Consider the following 18030-nt stretch of genomic DNA (forward strand, 5'->3'; position numbering starts at 1 on the left):
GAGGCTGAGCCAAGGGGAAGTTGGAGATGATGGTACCAGGGAAAGACAGGCCATAGGAAGGGCCGGCATTCAGGGTGGGCATAAACCATGCTAATGGTGGAGAGGTCATAGGGCATGAGAACTAGTCTAGAGAGTCTGTCTGGGCCTCCAGCATAAGGGATTTCTAAGTCTCTGGAGAGAGGGTGCCAGGCGGTGTCCAAGAGTAGGTGCTGTCTACCCTCGTGATCTAGTCAGCAACAAGAGGCCTCTGCCTGGAGCTGGAAAGGGATACAACATGCAACATGCTGTAAGGTCGTTTTGTTCTTGAGCATGAGTCATCCTCAAGTAAGAAAGGTAGAATTGGTAGACCTGGGTAAGTACCAAATAGACAGCTTTGCGCATTCCCAGTGACTTCTCCACCCAGGCCTTTGTTCTTACATGTTCTCAACATTGTGTCCCCCTAAGTGAATTCTTTTTTTTTTTTTTTTAAACTGTTTTAGCATGTTTTGGTTCTTTTTTTTTTTTTTTTTAAAAGATTATTTATTTATTTATTTATTTGTCAGAGAGAGAGCGAGCGAGAGCGAGCACAGGCAGACAGAGTGGAAGGCAGAGTCAGAGGGAGAAGCAGGCCCCCCGTGGAGCAAGCAGCCCGATGTGGGACTGGATCCCAGGATGCTGGGATCATGATCTGAGCCGAAGGCAGCCGCTTAACCAACTGAGCCACCCAGGCGTCCCCCCCTAAGTGAATTCTTATGGGTTCTTCCCAGACCTGGGGACTTACTCTTGGAAAAGGCAGCAGCTTGTCCTTCGTAACAGACTGGTCCTCCCTCAGCTTGCTCTCTCTCTCTTTCGTCTCTCTCTCTCTCGTCTCTCTCTCTCTCCCTGAACTCCTAGCTCAAAGATATCTTTCTCCCTTCTCTCTAGGAGGAGGACAAACACAAAGCAGCTCTTTGTTTTGGACTTGAAAAACTCCCTTTTTCTTTTTACCTAATTAGAAGGAAGTATTTTTCCATTCACTTCATTTCTTACTGGAATTTGCTAACTGGAGCTGAGTAGCTTAGTTTGCATGTAAGGTTTGTTCATTAATTAACAGCCTCCACTTCTTATCAGGACTTAATATCTAACTGAGCACTGGCTAAACCAGAAAGAGGGCTCAAAATTGCTGGTAGGTTCTGCTGTGATGGGACAGGGCCATCGAGGTGGTGTATCAGCTTCTGTTTTCTCTGCTGGAGGCTATTCCGAAGACTTAGACCCTCCAAGGCATATACCCTGAAATGTCTGGGGATCCTAACACTAACCACTTGGCCCATTTCTCATAATGATGAAATAAGATAAATGACTCAAGATTCTAAGGGAGAGAAAAAATTCAAAAGAGGTTGTTTTAAAAATTTTTTTCCCCAATAAGTCCTTTTTATTTTCTACTCTAGAAAACACTAAATAATTGCTAGCTATTGTCTCACTGGTTTCTCTGCTATCTGGTTGTCATAGGCAGAATTTTGGTTCCTGGGTTTTTGCTCCCTAATAATACTCTTGTGCTTATGCTATATTAATTGGCAAAAGAGGCTTTGTAGATGTAATTAAGGTTACTAATCAATTGGCCATAAAATAGGGAGATTATGCGAGTGGATCCAATGTAATTATGTGAGCCCTTCAAAGCTGAGGGCAGAAGAGGAAGGCAGAGAGATTCTGAGTGTGAGAAGGATTTGATGTGCTGTTGCTGGATCTGAGGTAGGAGGAAAGGGTGCAAGGACCAGAGGGAGGTCTTTTGGAGTTAAGGGCAGCCCCTAGCTGACAATCAGCAAGCAAGCAGAGACGTCACTCCTATAGCAGCAAGGAACCGAATTTTGCAGACAACCTGAATGAACTTGAAGCAGATTCTTTCCCAGAGCCTCCAGAAAGGAATGCAGCCCTGCTCACACTTCGGCTTGGGCCTGGTGAGACCCTAAACAGAGAACTACAGCAGTGTACCTGGACTTCTGACCTACAGAAACTGTGAGACAGTAAAGGTTCTAACCTTCAAAGTTTACAGTGATCTGTGGCAGTAATAGAATATGGTTACATGGACTTTCTGTTTTTATTTTTTGTTTGTTTGTTTGTTTGTTTGTTTTTCCCCAAAAAGTGTGAGCAGTGGAGACCCTCCTTTCTTAGGAGGAACAGATGAAGCAAGGATCTTCATGGCAAGGTTCTATGGGCAAACTTGGTCACTGTGTTCAAACAGGTGAGGTGGCTTGGCCTCTTGTTTTATAATCTAGATCTGTGCAGTTCAACGTGGTAGTCACTAGCCACAGATGGTTTAAATTGAAAATTAAATAAATTGAAATTAAATAAAAATTCTGTTCCTCAGTTTATTAGCTACAATTTAAGTGTTCAACATCCATATGTGACTAATGGCTACTGAATTGGAAAGCACAAACAGAATATTTCCTTTTTGCAGAAATTCTATTGGATGGTTCTGGTTTAGATGAGTAACAGCAATGATATTCGATTGCAATTTTCTCATTTGGAGCACTGAGAGGTAGTATTCCCTGACTTTCTAGTAGAACTATTACAAAGCAGAATGTATGCAAATTTCTTCCATCTGAAGCAAGAAATGAATTTTGTGAAAACTTTCTTCCCTTATCACTTATATAAATTGCCTCCGGGGGATAGAAACCCTGGACTTATAATAGAACACTCTGGGAATACCAGAGACAGGGTATCAGGCCTCACATTTTTCCAGATGAAGTTCGGGTTACAATGTGGTAAATGGTGTGGGGAGCTTGGGTGGCTCAGTCGGTTAAGTGTCTGCCTTTAGCTCAGGTCATGATCCTAAGGTCCTGATTAAGCCCCACATCAGGTTCCTTGTTTAGCAGGGGTCTGCTTCCCCTTCTCCCTCTGTACTCTCTCTCAAGTAAATACATTTTTAAAAGCCTTTAAAAAAATGGTAAATGGCCAAGAAGTCTCCTGGCCTGTGCTTCAGGATTCTCCAAGGGTATCCTGCTATGGTAAGACAAATGTAGCTGCTGGGGCAGGCCACTAAGGTTACCCCTGAAGTAAAACAAACCCAAATAGGTTATAGCAGTTAGACTTGACCCTTTATGTTGGTTTTCAATGCCCCGAAGTGGCACTAACTTATAAGAGCGAAAAGAGGCTTTTCTCTCAGGGAGACTGAAGCATTTAACCTCTGGATCAGACTTCTGCCTCAGGCTCAAACAACAAAAGTTGAGCCGTAAGACTTCCTGGTCCAACTCTCTTGTAACTTGTGGACTAATGCTTGCAGGTGAAGACATTGGAGAGGTGTGTCACAGACACAGGAAAGAGTGGCCCTGGGGTTAGAAGAGCCAAGTCTGAATCCTGCATCCATATTGCTGTGTTACCCTGAGCTGGTTAATGAAACTCTCCGAGCCTTAACTTTTTTCATTTGTGAAAACAGTCGGAGGATAACCATCTTTGATTCTTTGGGTTGTTGCAAGGTTGTCGTGTGGATGAATGGAGAAAGAAACACGGATTGTCTGGCACACTCGAGTTGCTCAGGGAACATAGCTAATATTGTCTTCTACACTTGTATCAGCCCCAGGTCATATCGGGGAAGACCAGTCACATGTGCGGTCTTGCCACCATTCTCACCTCAGTCACCATTCCTAGGGCCATACCTTCAACCCAGTCATTTCAAATTACACTTACCATAATAAAGAAAAAATTTCAAATGTTCCACTCCCTCACCTCTACCCAATATATTCTTTTGAACATCAGATACCCTTTGATTCCTGCCTGTCATCAATAGCTCCAATCCATGATTTTACTAAGACAGAAGCAACCAGAAAAGAACTTCCACAAGCTCCTATCACCACACCTTCATACTTTCTGGCACAGACTTTGCCTTACTTCCTGCTTACAGGTGAGTTGCTTGTGCTTCTCTGTAATGACTTACAGAACCATGACCACCTCTGCAGTGGATCCAGCCCTGCTTCCCTACTGTAGAACTTAATTCCTGCAATTGTTCATCACTCCTGCACCATTAATTTTCCCCTTTTCACTGGATCATTTCCATTGCATCAGAAATATTACAATATTTCTCATACATAAAAAATCCTTCCTAGACCCTTTTCCTTCTTCAACTGGTAACTTTTTTTCTCTGCTCCCCCTTGTAGTTGTCTTCCACTGCTATTTTCTCATCTCCCTGAATTCTAATGCTGGTGCATCTCAGGGTTTAGTCCTCAGAACTCCTCTCTTACCTGTCTATGCTTGCCCCCAAGAGGATCAACAAACTTCCATGATTTTAAATAACTTCCCTATGCTGCAAATGTCTATGCTCTGCCTGACTCTCTCCCCTGAACTACAGACTCTTACATCTCACTGCCTAGTGAACATCTCCACTGAATATCCAATAGACAACTTAAACTTCATATGTTCAAAAATGAACTGTTGATTTTCAGCTCCCAGCCTCCAAATCTGCTCTTCCCTGATGCAGAGATGAAATTCCATTCTTCCATTTGTGCTTGCTAAAAATCTTGATTTTACTTTGATCCCTCTTTTCTTATCACACACCTTACCTAGTCCATCAAAAAGCAAAGGGAGAGGCACCTGGGTGGCTTAGTCAGTTAGGTGTCTGACACTTGATCTCAGCTCAGGTCTTATTTCACGGTCATGACTTCAGGGCCTGCATTGGGCTCCCTGCTGGGCATGGAGCAAGCAAAGGGAGATTGGAGGAGGGGAAGCTGGCAGCAGAGTAGGAGGACTCTAGACTCACCTGCTCCCACTAATACAACCAGATAACTGCCAAATAATCCTATATACCTCCAAAACAAACAAACAAACAAACAAAAATAACAACAACACCACAAACAAACCCTGAGGACTGGCAGAATAAACTCCAGAACTAAAGGTAGAGAAGAGGTCACATTGAAGAAGGTAGACAATAATCTAAAGTAATATCCCAGTTGTGTAGGCTAAGGTATAATATTGGTATGATTTATATATATGCTAGACATGTCAGCTACGTTTTCTGATATGCTATGCCTATAGACCCTGTTGAATGGTTGCCCTTCACTCACCTGTCACAACTCAACTGATGTTGAAGTGTGCAACTGAAAAAAAATCAGATACTCATAAATATGCTAGTGTCTTATTAAATATTCTGATACATTAAAAAAAGAACTGTGGAAAAAAAAGCAAAGGGAGATCAAGAGTCCTAAAATGCTATTTCACCGAGACCTGAGAAAAGTCCCAACCCACCAACCAATACTCTTTCCTAGTGACCAGAATTATTACATAACTTATGTGTATTCACCCTTAATTCAGCAAATATATTTGGAGCATTTATCATGTTCCAGGCAATGTTCTAGGAACTAGGGATATAGCAATAAACAAAAACAGGTAAAATTCATGGAGCTTACCTTTTGCTGGGGAAAGACAGAAACTTGTCAGATGGTTAAAGAAAAATTCTTCAGGGAAAGGGGACAAAAAGTGATGGAAGGATGCTGTTTTAGATAAGATGGTCATGGGAGCTTTTACAGTAAGGGGACAGATAAGCATAGACATTTAAGCATTAAGCACAGTGAGTCATGCAGACATCTGGGGATAAATTATTCAGGTGGGGGGTATGTACAGAGATCCTGAGGCAAAGGTGATCTTGGAGTATCTCAGGAGCTGGACAGAAGTGTCTCTAGTTAGAGAGGAGTGAGTGAAGTAGGCAGCGGTGGGAAATAAGATCAGAGAGCTGGAGTGGGATCATGTAATCCTTGCAGCCAAAGAAAGGGATTTGGGGTTTTATTCCAACAGGTACAAAGTCAGTGGAGAATTTTGAACTGAGGTACATCATGATCTGACTCACATTTTAAAAAGAGCAGTCTGACAGGTGGTAAAGAATGGACTGTATCGGGGAGAGGGTGGATGCCAGGAGAATAGTTGGGGGTCCTGTTCCATTAACCCAGATGCAGGAAGATGGAGCTTAACTTAGATCATTACTATGGAGATGGCAGGAAGTACTGGGTTTAGAATTTATTTTGAAAGTAGAGATGACAGGGTTTGCTGGGAACATGGTAGATGCACAATTTATATTTATTGAGTGAAGAGATACACAAAGTATTCTGGCTTGAAGCAGGACTTTTCCCTGGCCTGGATAAAATATTCTGTAATGACAACCCCCCACCCCACTTTGCTGTCTTTCCATGCTCATTTTCAGATTTCTGATGATTAACACTTTGTTCCACATCCCCGGGCTCTAGGGAGGGGTGTCCTGAACATTGAACACTAGGGTCACTGGAAAATATCTACAACTCTAACTTAGTGAATTGGAATTCTGAATTATTTGTAGTTCCCTTATCAGTTTTCCTCAATCTGACCGTCTCTCTTTGTGTTGATAAATTTGAGCTCCAAATCTGAAAATGTGAAGCCTAAAATCTGGAACATGGTGGTCCCACATGGTCCTTACACTCTGTTGGGCCTGTTCTGAGCCATTAATTAGACTCCCTTTTTGAGAACTTTTTCTCATCTTAGCAATTACAGGCTTCTTACTACTCTTCAAATTCATATCATTCAATTTCTAGTATGTGGAATTAATATAATTGGACAGGAACTCAGTTACCATTCTTGGAAGACTTACAGAGTTGTTCTTTACTCCCAGGACCATTTCTTCAATTCCAAGGGCAACAATAATGCCCTACCAGGACCAGAACAGAGGTGAGGCAAGTGCGGTGCCTAGGGCACAACATTTAAGGAAGCATTCACCTCAAGGCTATGTAAGTGCAGGGTGGCACCTGAGAATGGAGGCCTCCTGAAGGGCAGTGTTCTGGGCACCTCCGTTGCCTCACCCTAGTCCTGGCCCTGATGTCTACAGAGAAACATTTTGGTTTATTAACCAGGCAGCTGTAACAACAAGAGCAGGACCTGTTTCCCACTGTTTGGCCATGACTGTGCAATAGAAAGCTGCCTTCTGAGAAAGCAAATGGCATGGAGAGACGCCATGTTCTCTGGGAAGCACTGCCAATTTAGAAATTAAAACCAGTAGGAAAATGGTGACAAACATTATGGAGGTTCATTTCATAATCAATTCAACAAGCTACCGGCATTCCATTTATTCCATTCTATCTATTGTCTGATCTGGTAATCATATCTATAGCATTTCTACCAGGTTTGCAATTCCTCAGATACAGCATTTAAAAAACATTTATTCTTTAAACTATCTTCTGTGCTTTGTTTTTACCTATTAAAAAAATTAACAGAACAAATGGCAGCTGCAGTGTGAATGCTTTGGACAATCAGGTAAGGGCTTATTTTTAAGCTTGGGTTAACAAATTCCATTTTTCAAAAAGAGTCCAAATTGACTGAGTGATTCTAAATTAGCTCTTTAGTTTTTGCCCTTAACCACTGATAATGCCACTATTAATTTCAATTACTTAGAGGCAACATTAATACGTGTGAAACAAGAACGGCGATAAAGACAGAAAGGAATAAATTACTTGTTGCAAGGCAGAATGACATTTTGACTGGCACAGAGATTTTTTCTTTCACACACTTTGTGCTTTGACATTTCACTTGGCACAAACATTTCACAAATTCTTGACCTAATCTGATGTACTGTTGTTTAGCAATTGCTGACATGACACGTTATAACCTCAAGCTCACTGGATTCCAAATGTTACCTTTTCCTGTCAATCAGCGTTGGATGACCTCCAAAAAATAGTCCAGGAAAAAGTCTATGTACCCAGGAGTTTGAGGATATTTTCCCAGAATGGAGAAGGAACAGGTTGAATTAGTAGTGGGGAGGGCCAGGAGAGGATGTATTTTCCAGGGCAATTGTGGGGTGGAAAGAAAGCAGAAAACAGAGCCCTAGTGAACCCCAACGTCTTTGGAGAGACAATATCCTCAAACACAAAATATCTAGGAATAAACCTAACAAGACATAGGTGAGGTATATATGACAAAAATGTAAAACTTAGGAATAGAAGAGATATAAATAATTGAGAAATACATTATCTTTCTAAAATGGAAGACTGTATTGTATAAAAATGTCATTTCTTCTCAAATTACTTTCTTTTTAAGTTTTCTTTCTTTCTTTCTTTTTTTGACAGAGACAGTGAGAGAGGGAATTCAAGCAGGGGGAGTGGGAGAGGGAGAAGCAGCCTTCCTGCTGAGCAGGGAGTAAGATGTAGGGCTTGATTCCAGGACCCTGGGACCATGACCTGAGCCGAAGGCAGACACTTAATGACTGAGTCACCCAGGTGCCCCTCAAATTACTTTTTAGGTATAACCTGACTCACTGCCTGTGGGTAATGGGAAGAGGTCACATTCATATTAATACACAGATTTTGCCAGCTCATTTGCTTTTCTTGATATCTTCTGCCTCCCAGGTCTTTACTCAAGAACAAGCCAACTCACAATGCTCTGCTCTGTTCTTCTTTTTTAGGGTTGTAACAGAAATCCCGTCAGTTTCAAGTAATACAACAACTCCGCCAAAAGGATTTATTTATTTATTTATAAATTAAATTTAATTTTTTTCAGTGTTCCAAGGTTCATGGAGCACTGGGTATGGTGTATAAACAATGATTTAAATAATACAGACATTTAGTTGTTTCCCTCATCATTCCAGTGGTAGGCAGTTCCAGGAGTGATGCACTGGCTTTCTCAAAATCTCAAAATCATAAAGGACCTATGCTCTCTATGTTTCCACTTTTGCCAACCCGAGAAAATGTCTCTTGTTCTTAGACTGTTGCCCTGTGGACGCAAGTCAGAGGAACCATTGCTTCAAGCATGATGTTCACACATAACCATGTTCAAGGCAGGAAGAAGGAACAGGGACAAAAGGGATGGTATACTTTTTTTTTTTTTTAAATCCTGGCACGACGCATTTTTCTAGAACTTACTTCCAGCAGATTTCCCCTTACATTTCATTGTCCAAAGCTCAGTCATATTGCTAACCTCTAGCCCAATAACTGTCCAAGGGGGACAGCAACTGCATGATGGGTTTTGATCAAACAAGTTTCATCCATGGATGGGATGAATTCATCCATCCATGACTGGGGACATGGATAAAACTGTGGTTTTGTTGGCAATGGAGAAGGGGGCATGGTTGTTGGATAGGCAGCCAGCAGAATTTGCCCAGAGATGCAATGCCCACAGGCATTTGAGAGAGGCCTCTCACAAGACCACTGCTCTGCTGGCTGCCCCAGACTCTCTTGATCTGTAAGGCAGTTACTTTCCCTAGTGGCTGCTCCCAGTCCTCAGAGTATTTGACGTTGCTTGGCTGCCTATAGCAAATGGGGGCAGAGCGGCCTTCTTAGCAGTGTGCCTCACGTTGCCTGCATCCCACAGCAGTAATCTTTGTGTTGCATCTTGCCCAGGTAGATGGGCAAGTAGCTCTTGCAGCTCCTGCCTCTGTGTCCTCTTCCATGGGAATTTGCAGCCGATCCTGCAGGAGAGCTCACTCAACATCCATTTTCATCTCCCTCCTCCTACCTCCATTCTAGAAGCTGGGGGCTAAATATCTTTTATAGCTTCCTTTGCTAAGAAAGGTAGTCATTTCTGTGACAGTTTTGGGCTCTGTCATGAGCGGAAACTTGCTAGGGGTTCCTGGAAAACCCTTTGCTTTGCTGATAAGAGGTCTTGGCTTCAGCTTTGATCGCAGTGCTGCAAGTTTAACATGATCCTAGTCAAAGTATTGATGGTTTTATTCAGGGGGATGATAACAAAATTATTCTAGAGTTTTCCTGGAAGAATACGGAAATGAGAATAGCTAGAATATTAGCTTTACTAGGGCAGGGATTATATAAAAGCAATTTACTTTTTGTTTCTTCTAATACTTATATGCTTTGAAAAGACTTATTATTCTGAAATCCATTAAATATTTCTTTTTTTTTTTTTTTTTGCGTCTGGATGGTGCAGTCAGTTATGCATCAGAATCATGGTTTCAAGCTCTGGCTGTGATCTCAGGTGGTGAGATTGAGCCCAGGTGGTGAGATTGAGCCCCACATGGGGCTCCACACTCAGTCTGGAGTCTTCTTGGCTTTCTTTTTCCCTTTCCCTCCACTGCTCCCTCACTCCTTGCATGTACACACTCTTTCTCTGAAATAAATAAATAAATAAATATATTTAAAAAAAAAACCCAAAAATTATGTATCAGAAATCACCATATGCAAACTTATGAGGCAAGCAATAAAATGCAAAGTCTCCCTGTTTCATCTGGTGACACAGGAACATGGTATCAAAGAGTATGGAGAAGAGGCGGTGTAACTGGAGTATGAGGTCTCCTTTATACCACAGGCTGGTGATATTATTTTTCTCATTTATCATTGTCATCACCATCATCATCATCATCTCCATTTTTTCAATGACTGCATTAGAAAGTTATAGTTGCCCCAAATCAAGGGCACTGAAGTCCCAATCTAGATATCTCTGATGATAAAAAGCCAGTTTGTACTCTTTCTAACATGCCCCACTGCCAATGATAGGTTAAATGAGAAAGTCTAGTTTTCCAGCTGAATTGGACATGATCAGAGGAGTGGGGCAGAAGAGGGTGATTTGAAAGCTATGGAGAGCAGGAGGGATATAAAATAAAGGGGAAAGATAGAAATGTTATCTAACCAAACACAATGTCCAAATTGAGCCTAGGATCACTGAGGGTGGGCAAGTAGGAACAATGGACCCCGAATCCATGTTGCCTGTCACCTGGACCAAATTCCTTATCACCCATAGATAGCTAAGGTAGCATATGGTGGAAAGAGCACAGAACTTTAACATTAGATCTTTGTTTATCTCTTTTCCTCACTTACTAATCACATGTCAAAATAGGGATAAAACTAAATCCTTAAGTAATCCAACTACAATCCAATCCTCTATCACATAGAGAGAAGACATTTTCTTCTCTCCAAGGATACTGAGGTTGGGGCTCTTGCTGCCAGTATTTGGCATCCTGCTAGATTGCATTCCCAGACACCAATGGTATAGTCCAGAACTACATTTAAAGATGGAGGTATGGCAGTGAAATTTGTTGTCAACAAGACCCAGTAAGCATAAGTTTATTCAGGTTACAAGTACCCACCCAAACTCGATGCATTAAGTACTCCACGCTGTTTTTCCTAGCTTGACATTGCATAAAGATTGCACGACTGCACCACAGCCATCCAGAGAATAGTATATTTTATAGGTATATTTAAACAGGAGTGTGTATTGACAAAGGTAAAACTCAATTAAATAAAAATGATTATGCTCGCCATGGATAATTTCTATCAGTACTATTCATATGGCTGAATAATAAAATCCATGATGGAATAGTTCCATTTAAAACTAATGTTGCTCACTTTATGGCCAGCTTTTCAAAATCTTAACTTCAACTACTTTCTTACTTAATACAATTATAGCCATAAATAATTTGAATTGATTAAATTTGAAAATGAAAAATTCAATTTATGGAGGGTTACAAAGCACAGTAAAATGTAGCATGTTTCTATTTATAAGTATATATCAGATAGCATATGAAAATTAGCTTACATTGTTTGCAGAGAAATTCTTTTTTCCCAGTTTTATTGAAAAATAATTGACATATATCACTGTAGAAATTTAAGACATACAGCATGATGGCTTGATTTACATAACTTGTGAAATGATTACTACAATAAGTAGAGTTAACATCTACCGTCTTATATGAATACAACAGGAAAAGAAGGAAGAAAAAAATTTCTCCTTGTGGTGAGAACTCTTAGGATTTACTCTTCCAACTCTTCTGAACATTGTATGGCAGTGTTAGCTACAATCATCATGTACATTATACCCCTAGTAATTATTTGTTTTACAATTGGAAGTTTGTATCCTTTAATAATCTTCCTCCATTTCTCCCTCCCTCAGCCTCTGCCTCTGGTAACCGCAAGTCTGATTGCTTTTTCTATGAATTTGTTTTGCTTTGTTTTTAGATTCCACATATAAGTGAAATCATACAGTATTTGTCTTTCTCTAACTGACTTATTTTACTTAGCACAATGTCCTCAAGTTTCATCCTTGTCACAAATGGTAGGATTTCCGTGTTTTTCTTTTTCATGGCTGAATAATACTCCATTATATGTATATACACCACCACTTCTTTTTTTTTTTTTTTTTTTTTTGGCTATTTTAATTTTTTATAAACATATATTTTTATCCCCAGGGGTACAGGTCTGTGAATCACCAGGTTTACACACTTCACAGCACTCACCAAAGCACATACCCTCCCCAATGTCCATAATCCCACCCCCTTCTCCCAACCTCCCTCCCTCCAGCAACCCTCAGTTTGTTTTGTGAGATTAAGAGTCACTTATGGATTGTCTCCCTCCCAATTCCATCTTGTTTCATTGATTCTTCTTTTACCCACTTAAGCCCCCATGTTGCATCACCACTTCCTCATATCAGGGAAATCATATGATAGTTGTCTTTCTCCGCTTGACTTATTTCGCTAAGCATGATACGCTCTAGTTCCATCCATGTTGTCGCAAATGGCAAGATTTCATTTCTTTTGATGCTGCATAGTATTCCATTGACACCACCACTTCTTTATCAATTCACCCATCAATAGACACTTAGATTATTTTCATGTCTTGGCTATTTTAAATAATGCTTCTGTGAACATGGGGGTGAATCTATCTTTTTGACTTGGTATTCATTTGCTTTGGCTTTTTCCCAGAAATGAAACCGCTGGCATAAAATCATATGGCAATTTTCTTTTTAATTTTTTGAGGATCTTCTAAACTGTTTTCAAAGTGGCTGTACCAGTTTACAATCCCACCAACAGTGTGCAAGGGTTCCCTTTTTCCACACCCTCGCCAACACTTGTTATTTCTTACCTTTTTGATGATAGCCATTCTAACAGGTATGAAGTGATCACATTGTGGTTTTAATTTGTATTTCCTGAATGACTAGTGATACTGAATGTCTTTTTTTTTTTAAAGATTTTATTTATTTGTTTGAGAGGGAGAGAGAGTGGAGGGAGGGGCAGAGGGAGATAATCTCAAGCAGACTTCCCTGAGCGTGAAGCCGGACACAGGGCACAATCTCATGACCCTGAGATCATAACATGAGCTGAAATCAAGAGTCAGATGCTTAACTGATTGAGCCACCCAAATGACCCAATATTGAGCATCTTTTCATGTACCTGTTGACCTTTTGTAGATCTTCTTTAGCGGAATATCTACTCAGGTCCACAAAGAAATTCTTTTTTTAAAAAAAATTTATTTATTTGAGAGAGAGAGAGATCACAAGTAGGTAGAGAGGCAGGCAGAGAGAGAGGGGGAAGCAGGCTCCCTGCCAAGCAGAGAGCCTGATGTGGGGCTCGATTCCAGGACCCTGAGATCATGACCTGGGCCGAAGGCAGAGGCTTAATTCACTGAGCCACCCAGGCGCCCCACAAAGAAATTCTTAGTACAAGTAATACGATAATAGAACACCAATTTATTAAACAGATCAATAGACAGAACGAAGATTATCACAATAATTATTTTCATAACTAGAAACGACTGATATGAGAGTGCCTGGGTGACTGAGTTGATTAAGCATCTGACTCTTGATTTTGGCTTAGGTTATGATGTCAGGGTCTTGAGACTATACCCAACATGGAGCTTTAGCTTAAGGTTTTCCCTTTCCCTCTGCCCCTCCTCACTCTCTCTCTCAAAAAAATGACTGATATGAGAATTTATATTACTTCTCCTTTTCTGATAATTAATAATGAATAAGAACACTCAATTAAAAATGGCTGCATTCTTTCCCCAGTTTAGTATATTTGCTTATTATTTTATGATAGCTCCAAGCTATTTCTTTGATGTCTGTAAAAGCTATAATTTTGCTACAAACCTTGAAATTAATCTAGAAACAATTAAATGTCCAATTTTTCAGTGCACAATTAAAGAAATAAGCAGGTAAAACTAATCAAAATGTCTTGCTGTAAGTATATCTAAAGAGAGTGGAAAAAACACGTTTCACTTCACATAGTTCTTAAACATTTATAATACCATATTTATATAAGAGACACACATATTAAGGCTGTTCCTAGTACATAGTAGGTGCTTAGAAAATATTTGTTGAATAAGTGATTAACAAATAAGCCCACATTACCGTGTCATAGACACACTTTCTGGAAATTATGTATTTTTAAGCATTAAAAAGTATTTAAATGATGTGTGGTGTATTTACTGGAGGGGGTCAGGGACAGAGTCTTCAGACAAATGTTCCTTCACATCTGTTTTGTTTGCTGCATGGCATGTTGATTTTAACTATCTTTTCCAGACCCCCTTCCACTTCCGCACCTGTGAGCTTACACTCAAATATTATTAGAAAGGTTTCATCCTTCCCCTAGGGAAGCCACCCTTTTCACTTCTTACTTTAGAAAGAATCTCTGTTGGATTAGATGAGCTTGTCCAATTTTCTATGGCTTTTCAAAACTTCTTATAAAACTTCTTTCTCCTGGGGCCCTAAACTTGAAAGAATACTATAAGCTGAATTCTACTTTCATTTTCAATTTATTCTACTGCTTTTTAGTGGATTGGGTTTCCTACATTCACTATAAGTCTCCCCCAAATCCACGTAATTTTTGTCTCATGCCTCATTCCACATGTTTAGTGACTATCTAATCATTCTAATTGCGTGTTTACATAATTAGAGTTAAAAACAGTTTCTTCACTAGCCACACTGGTGTGAGAGATGTTTCTATTTGAGGACACAGAAGACAACAGTCTGGCAAGGAGCATCATTGGGGAACACCAGGGATCCCTGAGCAGAACAGGGATGTTCTGGGGTGGCTGGGGTAGGGATGGGGTACAATGATCAAGGTTAGAGTGCCTGAGGATTCAGCCTTGCAGGGTTCACACCAATTGCTTGAATAGAACTTACTCAGGACTTTTATTTTTGTGGGGTGGGCGGGCGGAAGATGTCACAGAATGGAATACCAGGCTTTTAACTCTCAGCTTCTTTCTTCTTGAGGTTTTGGCAATATCCAAGTAAGTACCAGAGAGTACAATTCTACTCTACCCAGTCCACATGTTATGGATGCTAGATTGTCTATTCATTTTCCCTGTCCCATTCCCAAGAGGCCCATTGTTGGGTAGGAACTGATCTTTCCTCACCTATTCTCCCACAACCTACTGCTCAGGGGAAGCCTGATCCTTATTCCACTGCAAGTCTGGGCCTGATTGTGCTAGTGGATTTTTAAGTGTTAAAAAGTATTTAAATGATGTGTGGCATACTGGAGGGGGTCAGGTACAAAGTCCTCAGTCAAATGCTCCTTTGTCCGAGATTGGGTAACAAATGGGCACGAGACCCAATCTGAGCCAATGAAGTGTGAGGAGAGGTTTGCTGGGACTTTGAGAAGGGACTTCTTCAATTTCTAGGAGAGCTCCTGGCAGCCCCTGACTCTCTTCCAATAGCAGTTGTTACAGATGAGGTCAGACTGGGGGCAGCAATCTTACCTCCAGCTGAGGGGTAAACCAAAGCATGGAGGAGGGCACTGCTAGAAGGCAAAGGAGATGGTTGCATCCCTACTTTTTAATCTATGATTTGGGAAGGCTGTGTTTGTCTTTTTTTCCTACTTCCCTTCTCTCCGTGAAGAGGGACTCTACAAATAATTGTAAAATATATACAACATAAAATTTTGCTATTTTAAGTGTTCAATTCAGCAACATTAAGTGCATTTGCATTGTTGTGTAATCATCTCCAGAACTTTTTCGTTATCCCAAACCGAACTTATACACTTATTAAACCCGAAGAGGAACATCTCATCTGGCTGGATTCTGGGATATGGGCTCTTGCTTCCTAGAGGAGGTAACTGTGTTTAAATGTCATACACATAGGGGTGGCTTTCTCTCTGGCTTTTCCTTCCACCTGCATAGCAGGAGGGATGAGCTGTGTCAGGCCTGCCTCCATAGGGGAGGCCTGGAAGTCTTGGTCCCTCCACTTCTTTTTTATGAGAAAGTACAGAGAGAGAGGGCTGATGGCTGGTTAGGATCCCCCACCCCCACAATCATTTGTTATTCGAACTTCAAATTTCACCTGTCTCTTATATTTTTATTTGCTAAATCTTGTATGCCTAGGTAAGGAGAATGCAGCCCATTGACTTTGGAGGCTTTGAAGGACCCCTGACAGCAGCCCTGGACACGAGTGCCTGGCAATAAGGATCAGGCAAGAAGCTGGCTATCTCGGTTAGAGATTAGCATGGAGAGAAGATTGTGACACTCCATTTCCTCATTCCAGTTGCCAAGATGGAACCTAAACTGTACCTCACGTCCCACCTGACTTTAGATTGCGTGTGGGTGTTGAAAGATGAGAACAAAGAGAGAATCCTGAAATGGTTGAATATTAACCCAAAAGGAGCCAAGAGAAAAAACCTGAAGGTGACTGAATTATCCTGCATTGGCAGGATGAAGCAGAAATGAGCACTAAAGCACTAAGTTCAGTCATAGTGTAATAACATCACATTTTCCACATCTGAGTGGGTGAGCAAAAATTTGTATCTGCTGCAGATAAAAGATGAGGCTGACAAGATCATCTTCTGTAGCCACAGTTTTGTAGCTGCAGAGATGAGGCTGGAGGCTCCTGAAGGATAAATTAAAACAATGGATTAGCTGAGGATGGGAGTGTTTCAGAAACCCTTGTTGAGGGGCGCCTGGGTGGCTCAGTGGGTTAAGCCGCTGCCTTCGGCTCAGGTCGTGATCTCAGGGTCCTGGGATCGAGTCCCGCATCGGGCTCTCTGCTCAACAGGGAGCCTGCTTCCCTCTCACTCTCTCTCTGCCTGCCTCTCTGCCTACTTGTGATCTCTGTCTGTCAAATAAACAGATAAAATCTTAAAAAAAAAAAAAAAAAAAGAGTGTCTGGCTCCAGGAGACCCAGCAAATAGGCATGGGTGGGAAGAGGTGTGAGGAAAATCACGACCATTGTGAGGGTAAGCTGTCTCTCTGTTTTCGGTTTGCTGCTTCTTAAACATTTGAAGTTGAGAGCTTGCTAGAGTTAATAATTATCAACAGGGAGAGGCAGTTGATGTGCTCTGATTAAGCTGATTTAAGAGCTGTTTTCTTTTGTTTTTAAATTATGAAGTAGAGTTGACGTTCAATAAGAGCAATTTTCTTTTCTTCTTTTTTTTTAAAAAAGAGATTTTATTTACTTATTTGTCAGAGAGAGAGAGAGAGCATAAGCAGGGGGAGCAGCAGGCAGAAGGAGAAGCGGGCTCCCCAGTATCATGACTGGAGCCAAAGGCGGATGCCCAACCGACTGAGCCTTCCAGGTGTCCCAATAAGAGCTGTTTTCTTAAGGGAACTATGAAAGGATTTTTTAGGGAATGCACTGGTGAGCAAGCACATTTTAACAGGGAGAGCCACAAAGGACACAGAAAGTCTGAAAGCCAAGAGAACTGTTGCAGGACGCGACATGCTTAGCTTCCTGCCTAAGCAGGCAGTATGCGTTGCAGGCACAGTGGGTTCTATCTGCTTGCAGGGAGGTGAAAGATTTGGTTGGGTCTCCCCCAACTCTGCAGAGGAGATCTGGGGCCAAGGGTGCAGCTTTGTGCTCTGCCTAGAAGCTCCACGCTCATCAACAGCAAGACAGCACAGCAGTGGCGGATGCTGGCCGGGGCAGGAGACCGCCAAGGCTCTTCCCGCCCAGTGAGGAAGAGGTGAGTCATGGAGCTGGTGAACAACTCCCTTCAGGGGAACCCCATGGGCTGACACAGGGAACAGGGGCGAATTGTCAGGCTGGAGCACACAGGCAAGCAGGATGTGGCTGACACCCAGCAGTATATATCAGTACTATTGATCAGTAGTCACACCTATAGATTTATAGATGAAGGAGTGAGTGCTGGCAGAACCCTGCCAGATATATATCTTTATTGGCTTTGAAAGCCCTTATAAAATACATGGAAGGCTAAGAGGAGAGGTGGGCAGAAGCTATAAACATGTCACCCTCCATTTTAAAGGTTGCCACTTGCGAAGAATAATGAGGAATGAAAATTGAAGTATTGGCTACTCCCACTGTTAACTAGCAGGCTTTGGGTTTTAGATTGTGGCTTTTGATATCAGCCCTCTGGCCAAGATTACTGAGTTCACTGTGTAAGTCTGGGAAGACTTGTTT

At 41.4% G+C, this 18030-nt stretch overlaps 2 long non-coding RNA genes across 5 annotated transcripts in view; both read left to right on the forward strand.

Moving 5' to 3' along the window:
• Positions 1-1556: 1556 nt before the first annotated feature.
• On the forward strand, positions 1557-17017 carry LOC309844374. Its single transcript, XR_014300647.1, has 3 exons — positions 1557-2197; positions 3712-3856; positions 16002-17017. It is a non-coding gene; the product is annotated as an uncharacterized lncRNA (long non-coding RNA).
• Positions 17018-17110: 93 nt separating this feature from the next.
• The window catches only part of LOC309844358, a 178234-nt gene continuing 177314 nt past the window's right edge, over positions 17111-18030 (forward strand). For all 4 annotated transcript variants that reach the window (XR_014300630.1, XR_014300631.1, XR_014300632.1 and 1 more), the window contains exon 1: positions 17111-17575. This is a non-coding gene — a long non-coding RNA (uncharacterized lncRNA). The remainder of the gene's footprint in view (positions 17576-18030) is intronic.

The sequence above is a fragment of the Mustela nivalis genome (assembly GCF_964662115.1).
Source record: "Mustela nivalis genome assembly, chromosome: 1".
NCBI classification, from domain to species: Eukaryota; Metazoa; Chordata; class Mammalia; order Carnivora; family Mustelidae; genus Mustela; species Mustela nivalis.